Consider the following 27,528-nt stretch of genomic DNA (forward strand, 5'->3'; position numbering starts at 1 on the left):
GTGCACAAGATGCCAAGTTGCCCCTCAAGTCTGCACTGACCTCAAGCCCAGCACCCCATCCTATCCCTGCATTTCCCAGAGCTAATCCAATGAACCTGCACAATCCTGGTCACTCTAGGACAAATACACCATGGCCAATCATCTAACATGTACATTTTCGGACTGGAGTACTGAGTAGAAACCCATGCAGACACAGGGAGAATGTGCATACTCCACACAGACTGTTGACCCAGACTGGAATCAAGCCCATGCTCCTGTCGCTGTGAGGCAGCAGTACTAACCATTAAGGTACTGTAACCTTTCCTCCAAATTAATGTATAATTTGTTTGCTTGCCTTCCTCACTGTTAATGTCGTGATGATCTTCATGCTGCTTGATAAAGAATGTGGATTGTCTCGATGTGATACCCATTACTTGGTGGCCATGGTAGTGGCAGGTCGACTGGTCGTTATCCTCACCCTGATCCTGAGACACATTCTGATTGTTGATTGAAAACACCACAGTTTCCTCTTGGGCGTCCCGATGTGTAATATTTATGCTGTAATGCTTTATATCGGGTCAGACGATCCTGTCTGGTTTGCCATCACTTTCACCTTCGATTGATTTGTGGCCATTTGTTGCCAGAAGCTGAATTTAAATATTCCAGTTAGAAAACTGATCTGTGAACAGCGACTGTGCTGAGCTGTTTAAAGAACATCTTCTGGTATTTTATTCTCCCAGCTCGGTATTGGCTGGAGAACACCCCCTGTCTTTGTGATGTAACAATCGGTGTTTATTACTCTTGAGACTGGGTCATAATCGAGTCCCTCCACCACATTCTAACCCGACTTTCCAATTTCCCCTGATTCTGCTGCTCAATGTTTTCATCAGCAGACACATGTTAATGACCAGCAGAGTCCACAGGAGACCAGTGGAGAGTCTCACAGGGACACCGAAATGCAAAGCTGAAGTAAATCCATCTTGTTACTGTTAGTGTTAACAATGTATTCAATATGGAGCCAAATGTTTGTGATAGGCTATTGGTCTACGTATCAACATGAATTGTGCTGGAATTGGGATTCATGATGCAGTTTCTCAGTTGCTGCATGGTATTTTTGCCTTTACCCTGACAAAGTTCAGGCAGCAACTGAAGAAGGTGCTGAAATATCCCTTCACTCTAATCAATGAGTGAATCAATCAAATTCATTTGGTGTGTACTTATTGGGCCGAACGGCCTGTTTCCAAACTGTAGGGATTCTATGAGGACATAGATGTGTCAGTGTTGGACTGGCCAAAGTTAAAAATCACACAACACCTGGTTATAGTCCAACTGGTTTATTTGGAAGGATACTAGCTTTCGAGAGCTTCATTGGGTAGTTAGTGGGGCAAGATCATGGAACAGAGAATTTACTATAAATTCGGTGTCCTGTGATCCTGCCCCACTCGTTACCTGATGGAGGAGCAGCGTCCAGTCAGTCCAGGTTTTTCCCATTTTAATTCAAATTCACAGCAATGAAGCAGCCTATCACAATGATAACAGACTGAGGACAGGTGACTGAGGTGTCAGTGGGGGAACACTTTGGGGCCAGTGACCAAAGTTTGATTAATTTTAAAGTAGTAATGGTTTTATGTGTGGGAAATCATGTCATACGAACTTGGCTGATTTTTTTGAAGAAGTAACAAAGAGGATTGATGAGGGCAGAGCGGTGAACGGGATCTATATGGACTTCCATAAGGTGTTTAACAAGGTTTCCCATGGAATACTGGTTAGCAAGGTTACATCATGTGGAATACAGGGAGAATGAGCCGTTTGAATTGTCTCGAAGGCAAGAGGAGGTGGTGTAAGGTTTCTTTTCAGTCTGAACGCCTATGCCCAGTGGTGTGCTCCAAGGATCGGTGTTGAGTCCACTGCTTTTCATCATTTATATACATGATTTGGATACAAACGTAGGAGGTATAGTTAGTAAGTTTGCAGGGGGCAACAAAATTGGGGGTGCAGTGGACAGTGAAGAAAGTTACCTCAGAGTACAATGGGATCTTGATCAAATGGGCCAATGGGCCGAGCAGTGGCTGTTGGAGTTTAGTTTAGATAAATACGAGGTACTGCATTTTGGAAAAGCAAATCAGAGCATGTCATATCCACTTAAAGGTAAGGGTGAGTTGCTGAACAAAGAGACATTGGAGTGCAGGTTCATAGTTCTTTGTAAGTAGAGTTTCAGGCAGATAGAATAGTGAAGAAGGCATTTGGCATGCTTTCCTTTATTGGTCAGATGATTGAGTGTCGGAATTAGGAGGTCATGTTGTGGCTGTACAGGACATTGGTTAGGCCATGTGCAATTCTGGTCTCCTTCCAAACGAAGAATGTGGTGAATCTTGAAAGGGTTCAGAAAATATTTCCAAAGATATTGCCAGGGTGGAGGATTTGAGCTATAGGGAGAGGCTGAAATAGTCTGGGGCTGTTTTCCCTGGAGTGTTGGAGACTTCTCAAGTTTCATAAAATCACGAGGGGCATGGATCGGACGAAGTCTTTTCCCTGGGGTGAGAGAGTCCCAAATTGGAGGGCATAGGTTTAGAGTAAGAGGGAAAGATATAAAATGGACCTAAGGAGACAACTTTTTCACATAGAGGATGGTGTGTGTATGGAATGAGCTACCAGAGGAAGTAGTGGAGATTGGTGCAATTACAGCATTTAAAAGGCATCTGGACGGGTATATGAATATTAAAGTTTAGAGGGATACAGGCCAGGTGCTGGCAATAGAGACTAGATGAGGTTAGGATATCTGGTTGGCATGAATGAGGTGGACCGAAGGGTTTGTTTCCATGCTGTACATCTCTATGACTAAGTGCAGTATATCAGAGCATTCAGGGCTCCCTTAGTGACAACAAGGGAGTGTTCGCACTGTGGTGATATTTACACTCTAAATCTACACATCTGTACATGACAAACACCTCAACGGACAGAGACCAGGAGGGCAATCTGTCAAGGCTTGAATTCTCTAACAAGAGACTGTGAGAGCGAGAACATTTCTGGGAGGCATGATAGATGGATGGAGCTTCACAAATCAAAACACGTGTATCCTTCAGTTCCTTTGTTAAAAAAAAACTTCCTCATTTAAACTGACTAACAGTTCCAGTATCCACTGTCGTTTGTGGAAGAGAGTTCCAACCCTCTCCCATCCTTTGTCTGTAGATGTGCATCCGAACATTCCTCCTGAACGCTCTGGCTCTCATTCTCAGACAGTGCCCCCTCGTTCGAGAATTGCCAGCCAATGGAAATCATTTATCTTTTTCTGTGAATGTCTTGGAGGACTTCACTCAGATCAGCCCTTAACCTTCAAGATCCTTGTGAACACAGGCTTCTTTTGGATATCAAAAAACAGAAATTGTTCAGCAGGTCTGGCAAGCATCTGTGAGAGAGAAAGTAGAGTAAATGTTTCAAGTCCAGAGACCCTTCTTCACAACTAAGTTGCATGACTTCTCTTCATACCTTCAGAATATATTAAACCAGAACAGATGAGAGAATACTTAAGTCAGGACATTCTGCAGCAGCAGTGACTTTGGGAGTCTCTGTCAATGGAAAATTGTACCATGAATGCTGCTCACTGGATTGTTATCACTGTTCTGGGGTCTGGGTATGGCTGACCAGTCAATGAGATGGTGACATTGTTGTTCAAAAGGTAAAACCAGAGAGCAGATCAGCAGCAGATTAAAGTAAGTCCAAATGTCTTTATGCCACACCAGGAACACCAATAATAACAAGGATGGTGTCGAACACCTTCTCCACCTGCTGAGTTGGTGGATGCATGTTTCCATGTGAGGTGATCTGTCCCTTCAGGCAGCTGACAAGCTCCTTGTTTGAAACTCTGGGCTGATGTATTCCCAGAGATGCTGCCTTATACTGTCTGAAAGCTCCTGTGGGAGATTGACACGACAGCATTGCTCAGCTTTGTGTCAAAACTCTGACAATGAACAAACTCATTCCAATAACAAGTTTAATCCCAATTATGAAGGAGTGTTGCTGTTTAGTATATCATAATGAAATAACAAAAAAACAGAACCTGGGATCTCTCAGCAATAATGCTGCCCACACAAATACCGTGAACCCCAGCACGAGATCACAAATGATTTCAACCAATGCTGCATCGAGCCAGTTTATTCCATGTGTGAAAATATATCTCAGAGCTGGTCTTCTGTTCTCTAGAGTAGGAGCTGCCCTCTTTAAACAAGAGCATTTCACTCACTGATTGAAATGGGATTCTTCTTACACACTGAATGTGTGCATTACTGCCGAGGTCAGCATTTATTCCCCATCACTAATGGCCCAGGTTCTGGAGGTACAGGGAGGGCTTTCCTGGAGGAAGGGGATTGAGTGAACAAGATGGGCTTCCAACAATGGAGGTATCACTGATGTCACTCTTATTGTCATTCTCCATCCTTCCCAAAGGGCAACTAGGGACGAGTAATAAACACTGTGCCAGCCAGTGATGCCCACATCCCATCAATGGATAAGAATAAAGTGATAACCCTGGAGGTTCCCTCTACCTTATAGCCCCTGGTCTGTATTCATCAGGATCATACCCATTTGTGGGGATAGGTGCCTTTTCCAAACTACAATCATACCCACCGTTATCCCGAGATATATCATCGGGAGTACAGTTAGGATCACAGCTTGATGTGAGAGGAGCCGAATTCATGGGTGACAGGCTATGGGCATGTGATCATATGGCCTGTTCCTTCACATTTACTTAAGGGTGGTCCCTGTCAATGTCCCCTCTATCTCCACATTATGTGGGAGGAAGATGTGATAAGCCATCTAAATACCTTTTTTAATATAATTCCGTTAATTTGGACATCATCCTAACTTCGTCACTTGGGATAATTGGAATCCCTAGCACTGAGAGTGCCCTTGCAGTTGCCATTAAACCAGACCTTGGTGAGCTGCTGTAATTGGGGTGGATGGTTGCTCAGTGGTCAGCATTGCTACCTCACAGCACCAGGGACATGGCTTCATTTCCAGCCTTGGGCGACTGTCCGTGTGGACTTTGCACATTCTCCCCGTGTCTGCAGGGGTTTCCACCCACAGGCCAAAGATGTGAGGTTAGGTGAATTGGCCATGCTAAATTGTTCATAGTGATAGGTGCTTTGTCAGGGGTAAATATAGGGTAGGGAAATGGGTCTGGGTGGGTTCCTTTTCAGAGGGTCAGTGTTGGGCTGAAGAGCCTGTTTCCATATTATAGGGAATGTAATTTAAACTGACAGTGAGAGATATTGGGGTGGGTCTTCTCTTGGAACAAATGTTTACACTGTTTGTCACAAATTTGCTATGGGGCTTTCCCTTGGCTGGCCTGTCTGAACTCCTTCCTCATCCTGTTCCTGCAGATACTGCACAGGGTGAACCAGCAATAATGACGGTGGGCAACAAAACTGCAGTATCTACAGCACAGAGACCCAGAGATGGAGAGCAGGAGGAAGTCTGTGATTTTGCTCCTCGCCATCTCTTGGAGCTTCATCCTCCTGTTGTTCATCTATGTTTTAAGTTTCTTACATTATGTTATTCAAGGAGTCCATCCTGAAGATTACTCGCTTTTCCTGCATAACTTCACAAAACTTGGTTTTATGCTGCAGACCCTAAGTTGGTGCACAAACAGGTTTATTTATGCGGCAACATTATCTCGGTTCAGAGTGAAGATCACTAACACAGCAAAGGAACAACTTACACAAATTCCTTGCATAATGAATATATAAAACTCCTGAGCGAAGCCACAGGAGGGTCCTGTTGTTCCCGACATGAAACAATTTTTCAAATTCATTCATGGGATGTTGGCGTCACTGCCCAGGCCCAACATTTACCCATCCCGAGTTGGCCCTTGAGAAGTTGGTGGTGAACTGCCTTCCTGAACCGCAATTGTCCATGTAGGTCAACCCATAACATTGTTAGGGAAGGAATTCCAGGAATTTGACACAGGGATATATTTCCTCTTCAAGATGGTGAGAAGCTTGGAAGGCAATTTACACTAGGTGGTGTTCCCATGTATTTGTTGCCCTTGTCCTAAATGGAAGTGGCTGTGGGTTTGGAAGGTGCTGTCTGAGGATCTTTGGTGTATATCTGCACTGCATTTGTAGGTGGTATACACTGCTGCTACTGAGCATCTTTGGTGGAGGGAGTGGATATTTGTGGGTGGGGTGCCAATCAAGCAGGTTGCTTTATCCTGGATGGTGTAAATTTCTTGAGTGTTTATTGGAGCTGCACTCATTCAGGCAAGTGGAGCATATTCCATCACATCCGACAGAGCGTCCTTATCCCAGTGTAGAGGCAGGGTTGAGCTGGGAACTGGCAGATTCCCCATTTTAGCATAATCCAAAGGAATTGCCGAGGAAAGTGGAATTTCCTACTGGGTAAGTCCTATCAGCTTGGAACCCTCTAAGTGTCCATCAAAAATCAAATTCTTCAGCGGGTACTGATATAGTTAAACAGCCGAGTTAATCTGTAAATATTCCGTGTCAACCAACCCTATACTAATGTCCCAAATAGCGACCTATGAGCTGTTGTGAAGTGAGAAATCGTGGCAGGTGATTACATGATATTATCAGAACCCACTCACCAAAGAAATGGCTGGCCTCGATTTTTCAGCATCAAGCTTCCAGTTTCTTTGGGCTGCTTATCCATTGCAGTCTCATCAGAAATTTCCTGCCATTGATTACGATGCAGAGGTCGAACCTCTCTGTTAATTAAACCAAACACCCAGAGAGTCTTGGTTCACTCTGTCATCTGTTAAAGTAAAAGGGACAGAGAACTCTAAAATTAAGAAAATTATAATTATTTTCTTAGCTCTAATAGTGAACACTAAACAACAACTGTTCACATATCCAAGTCCCCTTCTTTTACCTACTTAGTATCTGACTCCAACTCCACAAAAGAACACTGTTCCAATTATTAAACTTGGCACTTATTAAGCATTGCTTTAACTTAATCTCAAGACCAAACAGGTTCCTCTGAATTCAATCCTCTGCCTGCTGATCTCGCTGGGCCATCTTGTTTCTTTTTTATAATGTGAGAAGGTTTTACATGAAAAGGTACTTTGGTAGTAATTGTTTTCTAATTTCTTTGAGAGGAAGATGTGAGATGGCCATTTCGCTCTCGGGCTCGGCAGCAGTTGCTCGCTATTCGATGGCAGTTGCTCTCCTTCATACTTTCAAAATACCGGGTTTATATAACACCCAGGACTCAATAAACTCTTCTAATCAGTTTCAAGGTGTCAAAACAATCAAACCAAATGCCATTAGTTTCTGGTATCCTGGGCATGACTTAAACTAACTGGGTAAATAGGAATTATGGTCAAAACAGCAGCCAAACCTCAAGAACATGTATCTATTTTGGAACAGCTCCTCTCTCAGATGGCAGGTGTTGCTGTGCTTAAATTCAAAAACCACTTTCGATCTTGCAGCCAACATACACTCTATTGGCTTTGGAACAATGTGGATTCGTTGGTTACAGTTCCAGATACAGACTGTACATCCATCTGTACTGTCACCAAAAAACCAGATTCACCGACACTGCAGTCACCCCTCCCCCCAACTGATCCCTACCCAACACTGCAGTCACCCCTCCCCCCGACTGATCCCGACCCAACACTGCAGTCACCCCTCCCCCCGACTGATCCTTACCCAACACTGCAATCTCCCCCACCCTGACTGATCCCTACCCAACACTGCAATCTCCCCCTCCCTGACTGATCCCTACCCAACACTGCAATCTCCCCCTCCCTGACAGATCCCTACCCAACACTGCAATCTCCCCCTCCCCGACTGATCCCGACCCAACACTGCAATCTCCCCCTCCCTGACTGATCCCTACCCAACACTGCAATCTCCCCCACCCTGACTGATCCCTACCCAACACTGCAATCTCCCCTCCCTGACTGATCCCTACCCAACACTGCAATCTCCCCCTCCCCGACTGATCCCGACCCAACACTGCAATCTCCCCCTCCCTGACTGATCCCTACCCAACACTGCAATCTCCCCTCCCTGACTGATCCCTACCCAACACTGCAATCTCCCCCTCCCTGACTGATCCCTACCCAACACTGCAATCTCCCCCTCCCTGACTGATCCCGACCCAACACTGCACTCACCCCCTCCCTGACTGATCCCTACCCAACACTGCAATCTCCCCCTCCCTGACTGATCCCTACCCAACACTGCACCCACCCCCTCCCTGACTGATCCCTACCCAACACTGCACCCACCCCCTCCCTGACTGATCCCTACACAACACTGCAATCTCCCCCTCCCTGACTGATCCCTACCCAACACTGCAATCTCCCCCTCCCTGACTGATCCCTACCCAACACTGCAATCTCCCCCTCCCTGACTGATCCCGACCCAACACTGCACCCACCCCCTCCCTGACTGATCCTTACCCAACACTGCAATCTCCCCCTCCCTGACTGATCCCTACCCAACACTGCAATCTCCCCCTCCCTGTCTGATCCCTACCCAACACTGCAATCTCCCCCTCCCTGACTGATCCCTACCCAACACTGCACTCACCCCCTCCCTGACAGATCCCTACCCAACACTGCAATCTCCCCCTCCCTGACTGATCCCTACCCAACACTGCACTCACCCCCTCCCTGACTGATCCCTACCCAACACTGCGATCTCCCCCTCCCTGACTGATCCCGACCCAACACTGCACCCACCCCCTCCCTGACTGATCCTTACCCAACACTGCACCCACCCCCTCCCTGACTGATCCCTACCCAACACTGCAATCTCCCCCTCCCTGACTGATCCTTACCCAACACTGCAATCTCCCCCTCCCTGACTGATCCCTACCCAACACTGCACTCACCCCATCCCTGACTGATCCCTACCCAACACTGCAATCTCCCCCTCCCTGACTGATCCCTAACCAACACTGCAATCATCCCCTCCCTGACTGATCCCTACCCAACACCTCAATCTCCCCCTCCCTGACTGATCCCTACCCAACACTGCAATCTCCCCCACCCTGACTGATCCCTACCCAACACCTCAATCTCCCCCTCCCTGACTGATCCCTACCGAACACCTCAATCTCCCCCTCCCTGTCTGATCCCTACCCAACACTGCAATCTCCCCCTCCCAAGGAAAAAAGAATACCTAGAGAGAAAATAGGACCCTTCAAGGACCAAAGTGGACATGTTTGTGCAGAATCGCAGGAGTTATTTCCCCTCTGTGTTGACCTTGGAGAAGGACATGAAGGCTTGGGAACTTGGGAAAGTTAGTGATGATCTCTTGGTGTCAGTCCCTATCACAGGAGAGGATGTGTTGAATGCATTAGAATGTATGAAGGTGGATAAATCTCCTGGACCTGACCAAACATATCCAACGGCACCTCAAGAGGCGAGGGAAGTACTTGTGGGGTCCCTGCTGATCTTTTTGCCTCACCGTTAGCCACGGGTGAGGTCCCGGAAGACTGGAGGACAGCATATGTTGCGTCCTTATTCAAGAATGGCTGCAAAGATAAACCTGGGAACTATAGATCAGTAAACCTAAGATCCGTGGTAAGTAAGTTACTTGAGAAGATGCTGAGAGATTAGATAGACATGCATTTGGAAATACAACATTTGATTGGGAGTAGTCAGCAAAGCCTTGTGCATGGGAGACCATGCATCACAAATTAGTCAGCGTTCTTTATTGAAGTGATCAGGAAGTTTGACGAGGGCAGGCCAGTACATCTAGACTCTACAGATTTCAGGAAGGCCTTTGATAAGGTTCCACATGGTACCTTGCTCTGGAAGGTTAGATCGCATGGAATCCAGGGGGCGTTGGCAAGCTGTGTACACAATTGGCTTGATGGTAGGAAGCAGAGGGTAACAGTCAGACTGGAGGCCTGTGACTCGTGGTGTGCCTCAGTGGTCATAAAATCATAGAATCCCTCCTCTGTGGAAACAGGCCCTTCGGTCCAACAAGTCTCCTGGCCCTCTGAAGATTATTTCACTCAAACCCATTCTCCTACTTTATTACTCTACATTTACCCCTGAGTAATGCAACTTACTTACACATCCATGAACATTCTCGGCAATTGAGCATGACCAATTTACTTGACCTGCAGAGCTTTGGATTGTGGGAGGAAACTGGAGCACCCAGAGGAAACCCACGCAGATATGGGGAGAACGTACAAACTCAGTTGGTCTGGCATGGTGGCTCAGTGGTTGGCACTGCTGCCTCACAGCGCCAGGGACCCGGGTTCGACCCCAGCCTCAGGTGACTGTGTGGAGTTTGCACATTCTCCCTGTGTCTGCGTGGGTTTCCTTTGGGTGCTCTGGTTTCCTCCCCATTCCAAAAATGTGCAGGTCAGATGAATTGGCCAGGCTAAATTGCCCATAGTGCTCGGTGCATTCGTTAAGGGTAAATGTTGGGTAGGGAGAATGGCTCTGGGTGGGTTACTCTTCAGCAGGTCGGTGTGGACTTGTTGGGCCAAATGGCCTGTTTCCATACTGTAGGACATCTAACCCTAACAGGATCTAACCCCCACAGAGCATCCTGTGAGGTTGGAATTGAACCCAGATCCACGGTGCTGTGAGTCAGCAGTGCTAACCACTGAGCCACTGTGCCGCTGAGCTGGTCAGTGCTAGGCCCATTGCTGTTTGTTATCTATATCAATGATTTGGATGAGGATGTTTAAGGCATGATTAGAAAGTTTTCAGATTACACTAGAATAAGTGAGGAAGGTTCTCAGCAATTGCAACAGGGCCTTGATCAGCTGGGGAATTGGCTGAGAAATGGCAAATGGAGTTTAATATAGACAAGGGCGAGATCTTGCATTTTGGAAAGTCACATCAAGACTGGGGTTTCATGGGGAATGGTAGGGCCTGAAGGAGTGTAGTGGGACAGAGGGACCTTGGATTCCAGGAGCACGGCTCTCTGAACTCAGGGAGACAGGGCAGTGAAGAAGGCTTTTGGCACACTGGGCCCTTCACCAGTCAGGGCATGGAATATCGAAGTTGGAAGGTCTGTTATAGTTGTGAAGGATGTTGGTGAGGCCGCACTCGGAGTATTGTGTTCAGTTTTTCCCACCTTACTATAGGAAGGATGTTATTAAACTGGAAACAGTGCAGAAGAAACTTACAAGGATGTTGCCAGAACTCAACTAGACAGATATAGAGAGAGGTTGGACAAGCAAGGACATTTTCGTTAGTGTGTAGGAGACTGAGGGGGGGTGTCCTTATAGAGGTGTATAAGATCATGGGAGGCATGGACAGGGTGAATACACTCAGTCTTTATCCAAGGCTTGGGGAATCAAGGATGAAAGGGCATCAGTTTAAGGTGAAAGGGGAAGATTAAAAGGGAACCTGAGGGACAATGCTTTTACCCAGAGGGTGGTACACATACGGAATGAACTACCACTCCAAGTGGTCGAGGAGGATACATTTAATAACATTTAAAAGACACTTGGACAAATACATGGAGAGGAACGTATTGGAAGGATATGGGCCAAGTGCAGGGAAACGGGGTTAGTGTGGATGGGCCAGTTTGGGCCAAAGAGCCTGTCTCCATGCTGTAGAACTCTATGACTCGATGAACATACCCAGGTGTCCCATAATACAGAAGCGACCAAAGCAATAGGAACACGAGCCGGGACAAATGTGAAACAGTCCTGCAGAATTTCACAGGAAGCCAGCCTGGCCTTGCAGCGAAGGATTCCTTGTACAGGAGCTGTGGTGAGATGCCCATAGAGAACTGGGAAAGGAAGCTGGAAAGCTCACTCAACTGCCGATAGCCTGGAGGACCCCCAGCTGGGATAAGGCAGCTGGGATCCGGTCACCCCAGGGAAACCTACAGGCTGTGACAGAGCTAGGTCTCCGGCACAATGAACAGGACAGAAGGTTGCAGGAAAATCTCATCCACAATGGACTACTCCAGTTACAATTGGGAAGAGCCCAATCCAGTGAAAGGAGGGTCTCTGGGGATGGGGAGGCAGCCTCAGGTTACCTTGACAATCTGGAAGGACAGTGTATGAGCTCCAAGCAGCTGCATGGGTCCTGTACACCTGCAACACGGAGCAACACACATCAGGCCCTAGTAGGAGGTGCCAGGAGCAAATACAATCCCTCGGGAAATTGGACTACTCCCAGAATGGGATAGCGTGTGCCTTTGGGGTTCTACCTCCCCAGGGAGATAATGACAGACCCCACACTGACACATCCACACCCGCTCACAGATGGGGACTCCCACTGCCTGTCTCCCAGGTAACTGCACCTTTTGTCCCCAGCCCTGAGTCACAGCCGAACTCAGATTCCATGAATCCTGTGGTTACCCAGAGTAAAGGAGCGTATGGTCTCACTCCGTACACAACAGCCATTCCAGGCACCCAACTGGTGGGCAGCACCAAAAAGATCCCCTCTCTGGCCCAGATACTGACTGACAGTTGGTCATACACAGAGTGGACGCTGAGGAGAAAACCAAATGAATCGCCATGTGCCTTAGTCCAGCAGGCCATTCAACCCTCCCTGAGGGCCAACAGCTAGGGAGGGGCATCCATGATGAGATGAAGGCAGCGATCCTCACTGCTCGAGGGCAGGATAAGGCATATCCTGCAGAGGCGCTACATAACTGCAGAACAACAACCAGGGGAATGCCCCTCCCTCCCCCCGTCAGCTTCACCCAGAGACTCTGTGTCCAATTTGTCTGGATTTTTGGGGATATGACCTGCACCTCTCTTAACGATGAGAAACTGGGTCCAACCCTTTGTCTGCCATGTCTCAGAAAGGAGGAGGGACATTTGGGATTCGACCCAATATCGTGCCCGTAATGAGGCTTGGGTCCTCTGCTAATTAATAGCTGAATAGGAAATAGACTTTAGGGATTTCCACATTGTGTTACAGGAGCTCAGGGATCAGAAGCAATTGGTAGGGTTTCCCCGAGAATGGGTGCATGGTAGTAGGATACCAAGATCCCTGCCTGGACTAGGGGTCATTTTCGGACGGTGATATCCCAGGAAGCCCACCAGGAAGAATTCCTCAGAAACAAAATTAAAAACGGGCTGTGACCAGGAGGGAAGGCTCCTCCCCCAGCTTGTCCCACACATACCAGGCTCTCACAATGGACTAGGCATTAAACTCACAGGGAATTCCTTGTTCATGAACATTTATCACAAACTGACACGAGTCATAATGAATGTATCAGGGATACAGTAATCAGAGTGGGGTCCTTCCCCATTAAAATAATCATGTTCCCAACTGACCCACAGGATAATGGGACAAGGGACAGGGAAATTTGAGGGAAAACACAGAACCCAGAAAAGTAATTAAGAGACAAAAGAGAAGGGAACTCCTGAATGATTTAGCCACAGTGTACGAGACCACTCCCAGGGCAGGAGTGTTACCTGTCAGTACGCTGACTTAGCTAATTTGGAGAATAAACTCAGGATCCTGACCCAACAACTCTCTAATGAGCCTGAGAAAGACTGAACACAGGAAACCCAGAGGAGACCATGGGACAACTCGTGGAGAATCAGGCTAACCATCACTTAGTGACCAAACTGGAGGGTCACGCCAACACGATTAATCAGATCATCCACGGCCCAATCAAAGATGACGGTGAGCAGTAAAACCACACCCTGTGCAGTATCTATGGTAACGGGATGATGGAGGAGCTGAGGGAGGAGATCAGGCAGGCCAGCCAAGGGAAAGTCCCATCCCGGGTTAGTGACAAACAGTTTCAATATTTGTTCCAGGAGAACCTCCACACCAACGTCTCTCACTGTCAGTGACAGCAGCTCACCAAGGGCTGGGTTAATAACAGCTGTAAGGACACACTTGGTGGGACACCTGGGCTTAGTATGAGGGATTCCACTTAACACAAGTGACCAAAGTTAGAATGAAGTCCAAATTATCGGAGTTGTATAAAAAAGGTATTTGGATGGGCTACCATGATTACCTCCCACTTACTGTGGAGATAGAGGGAACATTGACAGGGACCATACTTACGTAAATGGGAAGGAACAGGTCATACCATGACATTCCCATAGTCTGTTATCCAAGAATTCGGCTCCTCTCACATCGGCTGTGGTCCTAACTGCACTCACCTTGATATATCTCGGGATACCGGTGGTTAGGATTGCAGGTTGCAACAGATGGGTACGATCATGGTGAATAATGCCTGGACACACCCCCAGGGGCTGGAAGGTAGATGGAACTCCCCAGGTGATCACCTTAGTTTCATTCATTTGCAGTGTTTGAGTGTTCCTGGCTGGCCCAGTATTGATTTCCTGCCCATAGTTGCCATTACAACAGATTGGCCATATTAAATTTCCCATTGTGTCAAGGGATATTCGGGCTAGCTGGAATAGCCATAGGAAATGCAGGGTTTCAGGGATATCATTGGGGGAGTGGGTCTGAGTTGGATTCTCTTCAGAGGGTTATTGTGGACTCAATAGGCCGAACGGTCTGATTCTGTTCTGTCAAGATTTTATGATATGACTTATCAGCTATAAGACTTAGGGTGTAGGTTTGCTCGGTGATAGGTTTGATATCCAGACGTTTCGTTACCTGGCTGGGTAGCATCATCAGTAGCGACCTCCAAGTGAAGCTATAAGACCATCGGTTTGGAAAACGTACACAATGGCTTTTGCACAGACAGCTGGCTCCTCTGACAACAAGCATAACCAGCTTTTAAAATTAGGTTTGTAATTTATTGCATAAGCTTCTTTTCTTTCCATTCAAGTGGATGAGTTGGGGGAGATGTCACAACCTCCTGGTTAAAACACAGATAGACAGCCAAGGTTTATTGGCCAAGGAAATCTCCCAAATCACAAAACCCGCACACCAGGCACAGCGCAAACACAGCATAATGTAAAAGACAACAGTTATTCTGGACTGACGTATCTACCAAACAAATGAGGGCCCAGACAGGAAGGCACCGGCTCCTGCTACACAAAGAAACGAACAGCAACAAGCCATCCAAATGGTTGGCAATGCTTCAAACTATAAACGGATTCTCCTAATTGGCCACAACGAGAGAAAGTTCCTGAAAACCATCCAGAAATGAACAAAAACAGGGTTTATCTGCAGACTGATTGCCTGAATCTGTGGAGTCCTTCTGAGGAGACCAGCATGGCAAGATACAGAGACCATCTGACCATCCAGAGAGAGAGAGGAAGAGAGAAAACAGTTTCGCAGACCCAGAAGCAGAACCAGACAGAGAGAGAGAGAGAGAGACAGGCTGAAGCAAAACCCAGGGGCATGGGAGAGAGGGAATGTGAAAAACCATCGAGAGAGAGTTGAAACCAACTGGAATAACGAGTGTCACCCCTTCAGTCTGTCCATGTTTTAACTCCTGTTTGTCTGAGTCTGACTTCCCCTTCTCTCCCTCTCTCTGTCCTCTTTCCCTCTGCCCTTCTGTCTCTCTCTCTCTGTCTGTCTTTCTCTCACTCTCTCCCTTTCCCTGTCTCTCTCTGCCCATCTTTCTCCTATCCCCCTTCTCCATCCCCACTCTCTCGATCAGTCTCTCTCTTTTTCTCACCCTCCCTTTCTGTTATTCACTATTTCAAATCTGAAAGATCTCACCCAATTTTGAACCTCCTCAAAAATACAATGCCCCTATTTACACTCTTCTCCCAAATATCCCCTTCCCCAAATATCTTCCCTCCCAAATAATTGCCCCACCAAATATTTCGCTGCCCCCAACATTGCTGTGAGCCCCACTCCCTGGGGCAGAGGGAGTTGAGTGGAAAAGTGTGGAGTTGGAAAAGCCCAGCAGGTCAGGCCTGAACCATCGACTCTCCTGGCTGACCCACTGTGCTTCCCCACCTCCACACTTTGTAACTCTGACTCTCCAGCATCTGCAGTCCTCACTTTCTCACACAGGTAAATGAGTCCGGGTTGACTGACTGGCCTGTGGCTGTTTTAATGCACAGCAAGATCCCAGTCCCAGAATTATAGAAGGTTTGCATCACAGATGGAGTCTTTTCTGCCCATTCTACCCCCCTCCCCCATTAAATGATCCTGGTCCTGTTCAGGATCCTCAGGATTGGCCCCTGAATGGCCTCACTGGCTATCCTTTCTGTGGAGACCTCTTCTCTGTCCTGTCTCAGACTTTGCATCTCATGCTATCCCTCCCTCAATTTCTCTCTCTCTCTCTCTGACAACAGACCCTCCTTTCTCCACCAACCCCAAAATCCCATCAAACACTCCTCCTGTCTCTGGCTGTCCCACTCCCTCCTTGTCTCCCACTCTCCCCCTTCCCATGTAGACCCACAGCTCCTGGGCTGGAGGACATGGTGCAGAGACTAACACAGCAAGATCCCACTCTGCAACCATTCTCTAGCCACACACACACTGTCCTTCTCCTTCCATATGTGTCCTTCTTCTTCTCCCTGTCTGTCTCACTCTGTCCTTCTCTCACTCTCTCCGTCTCCCTCTCTCTCATTGCCCACCTCTCTCTCTCCTCACTTTCTGCATCCCCACTCTCTTCATGTCTCTTTCTCTCTTTTTGTAACCCTCCCCTTCTCTTTTGCTTGATTTCAGACTCAATGAGGAAAGTAATTTATGTCCCTTACACTCACCGCCTCCCCACAGTCGGGGTAAAACCCGGAAGAGACCAGGAAAAGGTTGATTCCCCCCGCATTAACTGTACTGCATCCAGCGACAAAGAGACAAACTCTTCCCAATGTCCCTTCCCCAGTCACTGGGACAGAGCAGAGGGGTCCAGGGAGAAAGAGGAAGAGAAACTACAAGAGATAAAGAGAGATGAACAGACAGACAGTGAAAGGGAGGGAGAGAACAAGAGAAAGACAAGCAGACAGAGGGAGGGAGAGAAAGTGAGAAGAACTGAAAGAGAGCAGGAGAGAGGCAGAGAGAGAAAGGGGGGGGGGGGGGAGAGAGAGAGAGAGTAAAACCCCAGGAAGAGAAATACAATGTCAGACAGATACAAGGGGAAAAAGGGAGGCAAAGACAGGGAGTGAAGATCAAATAGACATCAAGAGAGAAAACCCAGGGAGAGATATAGGACAGAGAGAGAGAGGAGTTGCAGCAGCAGAGTGACAGAGCTGAGAGAGTTGGGTGGTGGTGGGGGGTCTGCTGCGATGCAGCGAGAATGATGTACAGACAAGAATAGCAAGATCCCACAGAGCTGAGAGAAAGTTGCAGAGAGAGAGATGAGCAAGATGTTGGTTTTGTAAAAGATTGAATGATTCAGCATTCCTGAAAAACATGGTCTGGTGACAAAGGGGCAGAGTGTTGGAGGAAGGGAATCTACGGGGAAATGTCAACAGGGCAGAGATGTGAAGAATGTTGAGAGATAGGAATTGAAGGAAAGATGTGGGAGAGAGAACTGGGAACACAGAAATAGACATGAGAGGTCTCATGGGAGTGGGAAGCAGTGAGATCGGTGGGATCAGACTGTGCAGCTGCCCCGTCTCGAGCATCTTGTGCCTTTGTCTCTCCTTAGTATAGAGCTCGCCCCTTGTGGTAAAATTCCCAGAAACAGCCTGAATTCGTGTGTGTGTGTGTGTGCGCACGTGCGTGTCTGTGTCTGTATGTGCATGTGCGCCTGTGTGTGTGTGTGTTCACTCTCTCTGGTTCCAGCTCCTGTCTGATGATTCCATCTAGCAGAATAATTTGATTCTCTCTCTCTTCTTCCGTGAGCCTCGGAGGGAACCAGCCTGATTTCGATTGGAGTTGCAGCCTCTCAGTGAGAAGTGAAATCTCCTTGAGGTTCCCCTCAGTCTCTCACTGTAAGGTGGAGCAGGCCAGTCACGGGGAAGTAAACAGCAGGCCAGGTCTGCCCTGTCCTCCAGCTCCATTTCAGAAGGCCACATGGGAGGGGCTTGGTTCCTTCATCAGCTTCTCGTGCTCTCCCTTCTGGGTTAGGGTGGGGGCCGAATGGCCTTGCTCCTGGCTCCTATTGAGGTGCAGGCTGGCAATGATTGGGTTATACAGGGCATGCCCCTGAGTGAGGTCGGTTAGCTCAGTTGGCTGGTCAGTTAGCTTACCACACCAGCTGGGGTTACCCTGAAGGACTCTCCTTCCCAACCTCTCCCCTCAGCTGGGACATAGTGACCCTCTGATTAAATCCCCACCAGACCCCGCTCTGTAATGAGGAGCTGTCCCATGCTCTGAGAAGACTACGGTGACATTACATTGGTTTGTACCTGGAGCACTGTGTGCAGGACGAGTTACTGCATTGCCAGAGGGATATTAGTGTGTGGGGAAGGTTTACTGGATGAATCCCCACTGGAATGAACAGCACTCTCTTTCCTCCAGTTAAGCAGCTTTTGTGTCTTTGGAGACACAAGGACCAATTCACCTGAAACAGCAGCTGGATTTTATATTCATGGGCACCTGATAAGATTGGCTAGTTTACACACGCTCTCTCTCTCACACACACATATGCACACAGACATACACTCCCTCAAACACACACAGACACACTCTCAGACACACATACACATAGGCACAACTCTCTCACACACACATACACACATAGGCACACTCTCTCTCTCACACACATACACAGATGCACTCTCTCGCACACACACAGACACACTCACACACACAGACACAATCTCTCTCTCACACATACACACAGACACACTCTCTCTTTCAGACACACACAGGCACACTATCTCTCTCTCACGAACACACATCGACACACACTCACACACACAGACACACACTCACACACACAGACACACTCTCTCACACACAGACACACTCTCCCTTTCAGACACACAGGCACACTATCTCTCTCTCACAAACACACATAGACACACACTCACACCCTCACACACACAGACACACTCTCTCACACACATATACACACACTGTCTCTCACACACACTCTCACATGCACACATTCTCACTCTCTCACATACACAGACACTCTCTCTCTCACACATGCACACACACTTTCTCTCACTCACATACACACAGACACTCTATCTCACACACAAGCACACACAGGCACACGCTCCCTCAAACACACACAGACACACTCTCACACACTCTCTCACACACACATACACACACTCTCTCACACACACACGTGGACACACACTCTCTCTTACACACACTCACACACACACAGACACACTCTCTCTCACACACACTCTCACTCACACACTCTCACACACCGTCTCTTACACACTCAGACATGCACACTCTCTCTCTTACGCATTCTCTCACACACACACTCTTTCACACACTCTCTCACACACAGACACACTCATTCTCCCATACACATGCACATAGACACACTCTCTCACACACACATACACACTCTCTCACACACACATACACACTCTCTCTCTCACGCACATACACAGTCCTTCTCACACGCAGACACATTGTCACCAACACAGACACACAGACACAATTTCTCACACTGACCTCTCTCACACACAGACAAACACACTCTCTCACAGATACACACAGACACACACACCCTCAAACACACACACAGACACACACACCCTCAGACACACACACAGACACACACTCCCACATAAACACACACAGACACACACACCCTCACACACACACACAGACACACACACCCTCAAACACACACACAGACACACACTCCCACATAAACACATGCTTTCTCTCTGACTCTCTCACATACAGACACACAGAGATACACAGGCATCCACTCTGTCACACACACAAACACAGGCAGGATCTCTCTCTGTCTCTCTCTCACACACACACACACACACACACGGCTGTAAAGGCATGGTTGAGGTATTGCTGGAGAAATGATTTCTCTGAGGACTGAGCCCTGATCTCACATGATGACTGCTCCAGGGGGACAGACAGCAGCTACAGATGGACTTGTTGGATCTTCCTGTGCACCACCTCTTGCATCGACAGCGTTAGTCTGTTTGGGTGCCGGCTTTTCTAAAACGTCTCTAAGCAACAAGTAACAATAGATTGATGAAAGTTTTCCCCCAAACCATGTTTCAGACACATGCTGCTGTTATTTTTCACCGATTGTTTAAAATGATCTGAATCTTCTGAAATGGGGAGTGGCTTCCATTTCAAATTACGACACCAGAGTGCCTCGGGGAATTGCATCTGTCTACCCTCTGCACTCTGTACCGCCAGAGAGTTCTCCCTCAGTACCTCAGAAAGTGCTTCCTCAATACTTCAGAAAGTGCTCTCTCAATACAGAATAAAGCATCACTTTGTTGTGTTTAACCCCCAAAGGCCCTTAGACAATAACTCCACAAAACATTCACATCCTCAACACTTCAGGGGTCAGTCCAGCTCCCCCCTCAGATTGTGTTCAAACCCCTTCAGACTGGAAGGACCCACATCCACCCCTGTCCAAGATTGGAGCCCAGGTCCCCAGAACATTACTTGTCTCTCTGGATTAATGTTAGAATTCCTACAGTGTAGAAGCAAGCCATTCGGTCCATTGGCTCCACACTGACTGTCTGAACAGCATCCCACCCAGACTCACATCCTCTACTCTATCCCTGTAATGCTGTATTTCCCATGGCATCTTTGGGCAGTGGGAGGAAACTGGATCACCTGGAGGGAACCCGCACAGGTACAGAGAGAATGTGTAAACTCCACACAGACAGTCGCCGGGTGTTAGAATCAAACCACTGAGGCACCGTGCTGTCCTCTCTCCTGGGATGGCATGTCATCTAACCTTTTACTAAGCAACCTCCCATGTGAAACCTTCACATCTGTCTCCTTGGTCATCCCTTCAAAAGCTCTATCAAGTTGGACACATCAATTCCACAAACAAAGCCAAGCTGACCATCCCTAATCAATCCTTGCTTTTCCAAATGGATGTAAGTTGTCTCTCAGAATGCCCTCCAACAGCTTACCCCCCACTGCCATCAGGCTCACAGCTCCATAGTTCAATGGCTGTTCCTTACAGCCTTACTTCAATAATGGCACATCATTAATCACCGTCCAGTCTTCAGGTACCTCACCCGTTGCCACTGATCGGTCCATCTGACAAGGCCATCTCCATCCTTCTGTAATCTAAGGCTATCATCCTCAGTATTTATCACCCAACCAATCTTCATATCATTCATGAACCCAATGATTAACCATCCACCATTCAAATCTAAATCTTTTCTATCAACCACATCAGTAAGACCCCAACAGTGAGACATGAACAGACAGAGATTTCTAACTGGGCCATCACTGTCTGCTTCCTGCCACTCAGCATTCTGCACCAAATTCCTTGGTTCTTGAGTTTTTATGTTCACTATCAGTTTCCAATATGGATCCTGATAAAAGCCTTACTGACCTCCAAGCAGACGACAGGAAAGTATTGCCCTTATTTACACACGGGGTCACCTTCTTAAAAAGTGCAATCCCATTGGTCAGACCTGACCCTCCCCTTAACACAACCATTCTGACTGGTCTTCATGAACTCCAGTCTCTTTAAATGCTGATTAATTCTATCTCCCAAAATTGCTTCCAACAGACGTCCCACCCACGATATTAGCCTGACTGGCCTGTAGCTGCCTGGTATATCTCATGCTCCTTCTTAAATAACAGTACCACATGGTCAGTCCGACGACACCTCTCCTGTGGCCAGAGGGGATTTGAAAATGTTTGCAAGTGTACCTGCTACTTCCTCCATCACCTCATTCGGTAAATTGAGATACATTTCCACCGTCTTTGGAGATTTATTGGGTTGTAAGAAGGCCAGACCACTCAGAACCATCTCTCTCTCTATATATGCTCATTCATTTAATTGTATCACAGAGCATCTTCACGATTTCATATCAACCCTGTCCCAGTGAGCACTGACATCATTCACTATAGCCTCTGGGTCCATGCACAAATTCTCACTGTGTTCCACAACCTACTCTTTCTCTCATTATCAATTCACCCTTCATGTCACTGTAAAGTACTTTCAGGTTTTTATTTCCTCTCTTAGCACTCCTGTCTCCCAGGCAAATAGCCTGCGATACGATTTGGAGGAGTGTGGGATGTCATTCTGGATGTGGATAAGCATTGGGAAGCTCGGAAATAACGAACACACGACTGTGCTGAGTGTGGGACAGTGGGATTCATTTAGGATGAGCACATGGAAGCTGAGGAATAAACCTCAGCCCTGCAGTATGAAAATATCCCTTTGAGCTGGCAGGTCAGTCACACGAAACGAAAACTCGATCCCTGGGAAAAAGAGGGTGGTACTTCTTCAGGTTCAATAACCAAATGAAGACGGTCTGTTTGTACACAGTCTCTGGAACCTGGACGTGGGAATCATTGCTGAGCAGGGTATGAAGGACACAGAAGCAAAAATGTACGGAACAATTTCAGATATTCCTCGTAGACCACACACATGGGAGCAGAAATTAGGCCATTCAGCCCATCTGATAGTGTAGCACTCATTCAGTACTGACTCTCTTACAATGCATGTATCCCCCAGACTGATGCGCTGACAGTGCAGAGCTCCCTCAGTACTGACCTTCTGACAGTGCAGTACTGCCCCCATATTGACCCTCTGAGATTGCGGCAATCCTTCATTACTGACCCCCTGACAGTGCTGCGCTCCCTCAGTATTGACCCTCTGACAATGCAGCATTTCCACAGTACTGATCCTCCGACAGTGCAGAACGCCCTCAGTCCTGACCCTCTGACAGTGCAGCACTCCCTCAGTACTGACCCTCCGACAGTGCAGCACTCCCTCAGTCCTGACCCTCTGACAGTGCAGCACTCCCTCAGTACTGACCCCCTGACAGTGCAGCACTCCCTCAGTACTGACCCTCTAACAGTGCAGCATTTCCACAGTACTGACCCTCCGACAGTGCAGCACTCCCTCAGCACTGACCCCCTGACAGTGCAGCACTCCCTCAGTACTGACCCTCTAACAGTGCAGAACGCCCTCAGTACTGACCCTCTGACAGTGCAGAACTCCCTCAGTACTGACCCTCCGACAGTGCAGCACTCCCTCAGTACTGACCCCCTGACAGTGCAGCACTCCCTCAGTACTGACCCTCTAACAGTGCAGAACGCCCTCAGTACTGACCTTCTGACAGTGCAGAACTCCCTCAGTACTGACCCTCCGACAGTGCAGCACTCCCTCAGTACTGACCCCCTGACAGAGCAGCACTCCATCAGTACTGACCCCCTGACAGTGCAGCACTCCCTCAGTACTGACCCCCTGACAGTGCAGCACTCCCTCAGTACTGACCCTCTGACAGTGCAGCACTCCCTCAGTACTGACCCTCCGACAGTGCAGAACTCCCTCAGTACTGACCCTCTGACAGTGCAGCACTCCCTCAGTACTGACCCCCTGACAGTGCTGCGCTCCCTCAGTATTGACCCTCTAACAGTGCAGCATTTCCACAGTACTGACCCTCTGACAGTGCAGCACTCCCTCCGTACTGACCATCTGACAGTGCAGCACTCCCTCAGTACTGACCCTCCGACAGTGCGGCACTCCCTCAGTACTGACCCTCCGACAGTGCGGCACTCCCTCAGTACTGACCCTCTGACAGTGCGGCACTCCCTCAGTACTGACCCTCTGACAGTGCAGCACTCCCTCAGTACTGACCCTCTGACAGTGCAGCACTCCCTCAGTACTAACCCTCTGACAGTGCGACACTTCCTCAGTACTGACCCTCTGACATTGCAGTGCTTCCTCCTTCCTGATCCTCTGACAGTGCATCCCTCCCTCAAACTGACCTTCTGGCAGTGCAGCATTCCCTCTATATTGACCGGCAGACAGTGCAGCACTCCCTCAGTAATGACCCCCTGACAGTGCAGTGCTTCCTCCCTCTTAACCCTCAGGCAATGCTGCACTCCCTCCATACTGATCCACTGACAGTGCAGCACTCCCTCAGTTCTGACACTCTGACAGTGCAGCACTTCCTCATAACTGACATGCTGACAGTGCAGCACTCCCTTGGTCCTGCACCCCTGACAGTGTGGCACTCCCTCGGTACTGGCCCTCTGACAGTGCAGCACGCTCTCAGGACAAATCCTCTGCCAATGCAGCAGGCCCTCAGTATTGACATTCCGACAGTGCGGTGATCCTCCGAACAGTGCCACACATGCTCAGTACTGACCCTCTCACAGTGCAGCACTCCCTCAGTACTGACCCTCTGACAGTGCAGCACTCCCTCAGTACTGACCCTCTGACAGTGCAGCACTCCCTAAGTACTGACCCTCTGACAGTGCAGCACTCCCTCAGTACTGACCATCTGACAGTGCAGCACTCCCTCAGTACTGACCCTCTGACAGTGCAGCACTCCCTCAGTACTGACCCTCTGACAGTGCAGCACTCCATCAGTACTGACCCCCTGACAGTGCAGCACTCCCTCAGTACTGACCATCTGACAGTGCAGCACTCCCTCAGTACTGACCCTCTGACAGTGCAGCACTCCCTCAGTACTGATCGTTTGACAGTGCAGCACTCCCTCAGTCCTGACCCTCTGACAGTGCAGCACTCCCTCAGTACTGACCCTCTGACAGTGCAGCACTCCCTCAGTACTGACCCTCTGACAGTGCAGCACTCCATCAGTACTGACCCCCTGACAGTGCAGCACTCCCTCAGTACTGACCCCCTGACAGTGCAGCACTCCCTCAGTACTGACTCTCCGACAGTGCAGCACTCCCTCAGTACTGACCTTCTGACAGTGCAGCACTCCCTCAGTACTGACCCCCTGACAGTGCTGCGCTCCCTCAGTATTGACCCTCTAACAGTGCAGCATTTCCACAGTACTGACCCTCTGACAGTGCAGCACTCCCTCAGTACTGACCCTCCGACAGTGCAGCACTCCCTCAGTACTGACCCTCTGACAGTGCAGCACTCCCTCAGTACTGACCCCCTGACAGTGCTGCGCTCCCTCAGTACTGACCCTCCGACAGTGCAGCACTCCCTCAGCACTGACCCCCTGACAGTGCAGCACTCCCTCAGTACTGACCCTCTGACAGTGCAGCACTCCCTCAGTACTGACCCTCCGACAGTGCGGCACTCCCTCAGTACTGACCCTCTGACAGTGCGGCACTCCCTCAGAACTGACCCTCTGACAGTGCAGCACTCCCTCAGTACTGACCCTCTGACAGTGCAGCACTCCCTCAGTACTAACCCTCTGACAGTGCGACACTTCCTCAGTACTGACCCTCTGACATTGCAGTGCTTCCTCCTTCCTGATCCTCTGACAGTGCATCCCTCCCTCAAACTGACCTTCTGGCAGTGCAGCTCTCCCTCTATATTGACCGGCAGACCGTGCAGCACTCCCTCAGTAATGACCCCCTGACAGTGCAGTGCTTCCTCCCTCTTAACCCTCAGGCAATGCTGCACTCCCTCCATACTGATCCACTGACAGTGCAGCACTCCCTCAGTCCTGCCCCTCTGACAGTGCAGCACTCCCTCAGTCCTGACCCTCTGACAGTGCAGCACTCCCTCAGCCCTGACCCTCTGACAGTGCAGCACTCCCTCAGTCCTGACCCCCTGACAGTGCAGCACTCCCTCAGCCCTGACCCTCTGACAGTGCAGCACTCCCTCAGTACTGATCGTTTGACAGTCCAGCTGTCCCTCAGAAGTGAGCGTCTGACGCCACGTCATTCCCTCATTATTGACTCTCTGACTCTGCAGCACTCTCTTTGTATTGACATTTCCACAGTGCAGCACTCCCTCAGTACTGACCCTCTGACAGTGCAGCACTCCCTCAGTACTGACCCTCTGACAGTGCAGCACTCCCTCAGTACTGACCATCTGACAGTGCAGCACTCTCTCAGAACTGACCCTCTGACAGTGCAGCACTCCCTCAGTACTGACCCTCTGACAGTGCAGCACTCCCTCAGTACTGACCATCTGACAGTGCAGCATTCCCTCATTACTGACCCTCCGATGGTGCAGTACTCCTTCCATGCTGACAATGTGACAGTGCAGCACTCCCTTGGTCCTGCGCCCTACACAGTGCAGCGATAACTCTATACTGACCCTCCGATAGTGCAGCATTCCCTCAGCACTGATCACTTCACTCTGCAGCACTCCCTCAGACGTGATCCTCTAACATCACAGCATTCCCGCAATACTGACCCTCTGACTCTGCCGCAGTGTCTCTGTGCTGACATTTCTACAGTGAAGCACTCCCTCAGTTCTGACCCTCTGACAGTGCAGCACTCCCTCAGTACTGACCCTCTGACAGTGCAGCACTCCCTCAGTACTGACCCTCTGACAGTGCAGCACTCCCTCAGTACTGACCCTCTGACAGTGCAGCACTCCCTCAGTACTGACCCTCTGGCAGTGCAACTCTCCCTCAATACTGTTCCTATGACAGTGCAGCACTCCCTCAGTACTGACCCTCTGACAGTGCAGCACTCCCTCTGTACTGACCCTCTGACAGTGCAGCACTCCCTCAGTACTGACCCTCTGGCAGTGCAACTCTCCCTCAATACTGTTCCTATGACAGTGCAGCACTCCCTCAGTACTGACCATCTGACAGTGCAGCACTCCCTCAGTACTGACCCTCTGACAGTGCAGCACTCCCTCAGTACTGACCCTCTGACAGTGCAGCACTCCCTCAGAACTGACCCTCTGACAGTGCAGCACTCCCTCAGAACTGACCCTCTGACAGTGCAGCACTCCCTCCGTACTGACCATCTGACAGTGCAGCACTCCCTCAGTACTGACCCTCCGACAGTGCAGCACTCCCTCAGTACTGACCATCTGACAGTGCAGCACTCCCTCAGTACTGACCCTCTGACAGTGCAGCACTCCCTCAGAACTGACCCTCTGACAGTGCAGCACTCCCTCAGAACTGACCCTCTGACAGTGCAGCACTCCCTCCGTACTGACCATCTGACAGTGCAGCACTCCCTCAGTACTGACCCTCCGACAGTGCAGCACTCCCTCAGTACTGACCCTCTGACAGTGCAGCACTCCCTCAGAACTGACCCTCTGACAGTGCAGCACTCCCTCAGAACTGACCCTCTGACAGTGCAGCACTCCCTCAGAACTGACCCTCTGACAGTGCAGCACTCCCTCCGTACTGACCATCTGACAGTGCAGCACTCCCTCAGTACTGACCCTCCGACAGTGCAGCACTCCCTCAGTACTGACCCTCTGACAGTGCAGCACTCCCTCAGAACTGACCCTCTGACAGTGCAGCACTCCCTCAGAACTGACCCTCTGACAGTGCAGCACTCCCTCCGTACTGACCCTCTGACAGTGCAGCACTCCCTCAGTACTGACCCTCTGGCAGTGCAACTCTCCCTCAATACTGTTCCTATGACAGTGCAGCACTCCCTCAGTACTGACCCTCTGGCAGTGCAACTCTCCCTCAATACTGTTCCTATGACAGTGCAGCACTCCCTCAATACTGTTCCTATGACAGTGCAGCACTCCCTCAATACTGATCTTTTGACAGTCCAGCACTCCATCAGAAGTGAACCTCTGACGCCACAACAGTCCCTCAGTACTGACCCTCTGACTCTGCAGCATTGCCTTTGTATTGCCATTTCTACAGTGCAGCCCTCCCTCAGTACTGACCGTCTGAGAGTGCAGCACTCCCTCTGTACTGACCCTCTGACAGTGCAGCATTCCCTCAGTACTGACCCTCTAACAGTGCAGC

The sequence above is a fragment of the Chiloscyllium punctatum genome, chromosome 27, assembly GCF_047496795.1.
Source record: "Chiloscyllium punctatum isolate Juve2018m chromosome 27, sChiPun1.3, whole genome shotgun sequence".
In the NCBI taxonomy this organism is placed as follows: domain Eukaryota; kingdom Metazoa; phylum Chordata; class Chondrichthyes; order Orectolobiformes; family Hemiscylliidae; genus Chiloscyllium; species Chiloscyllium punctatum.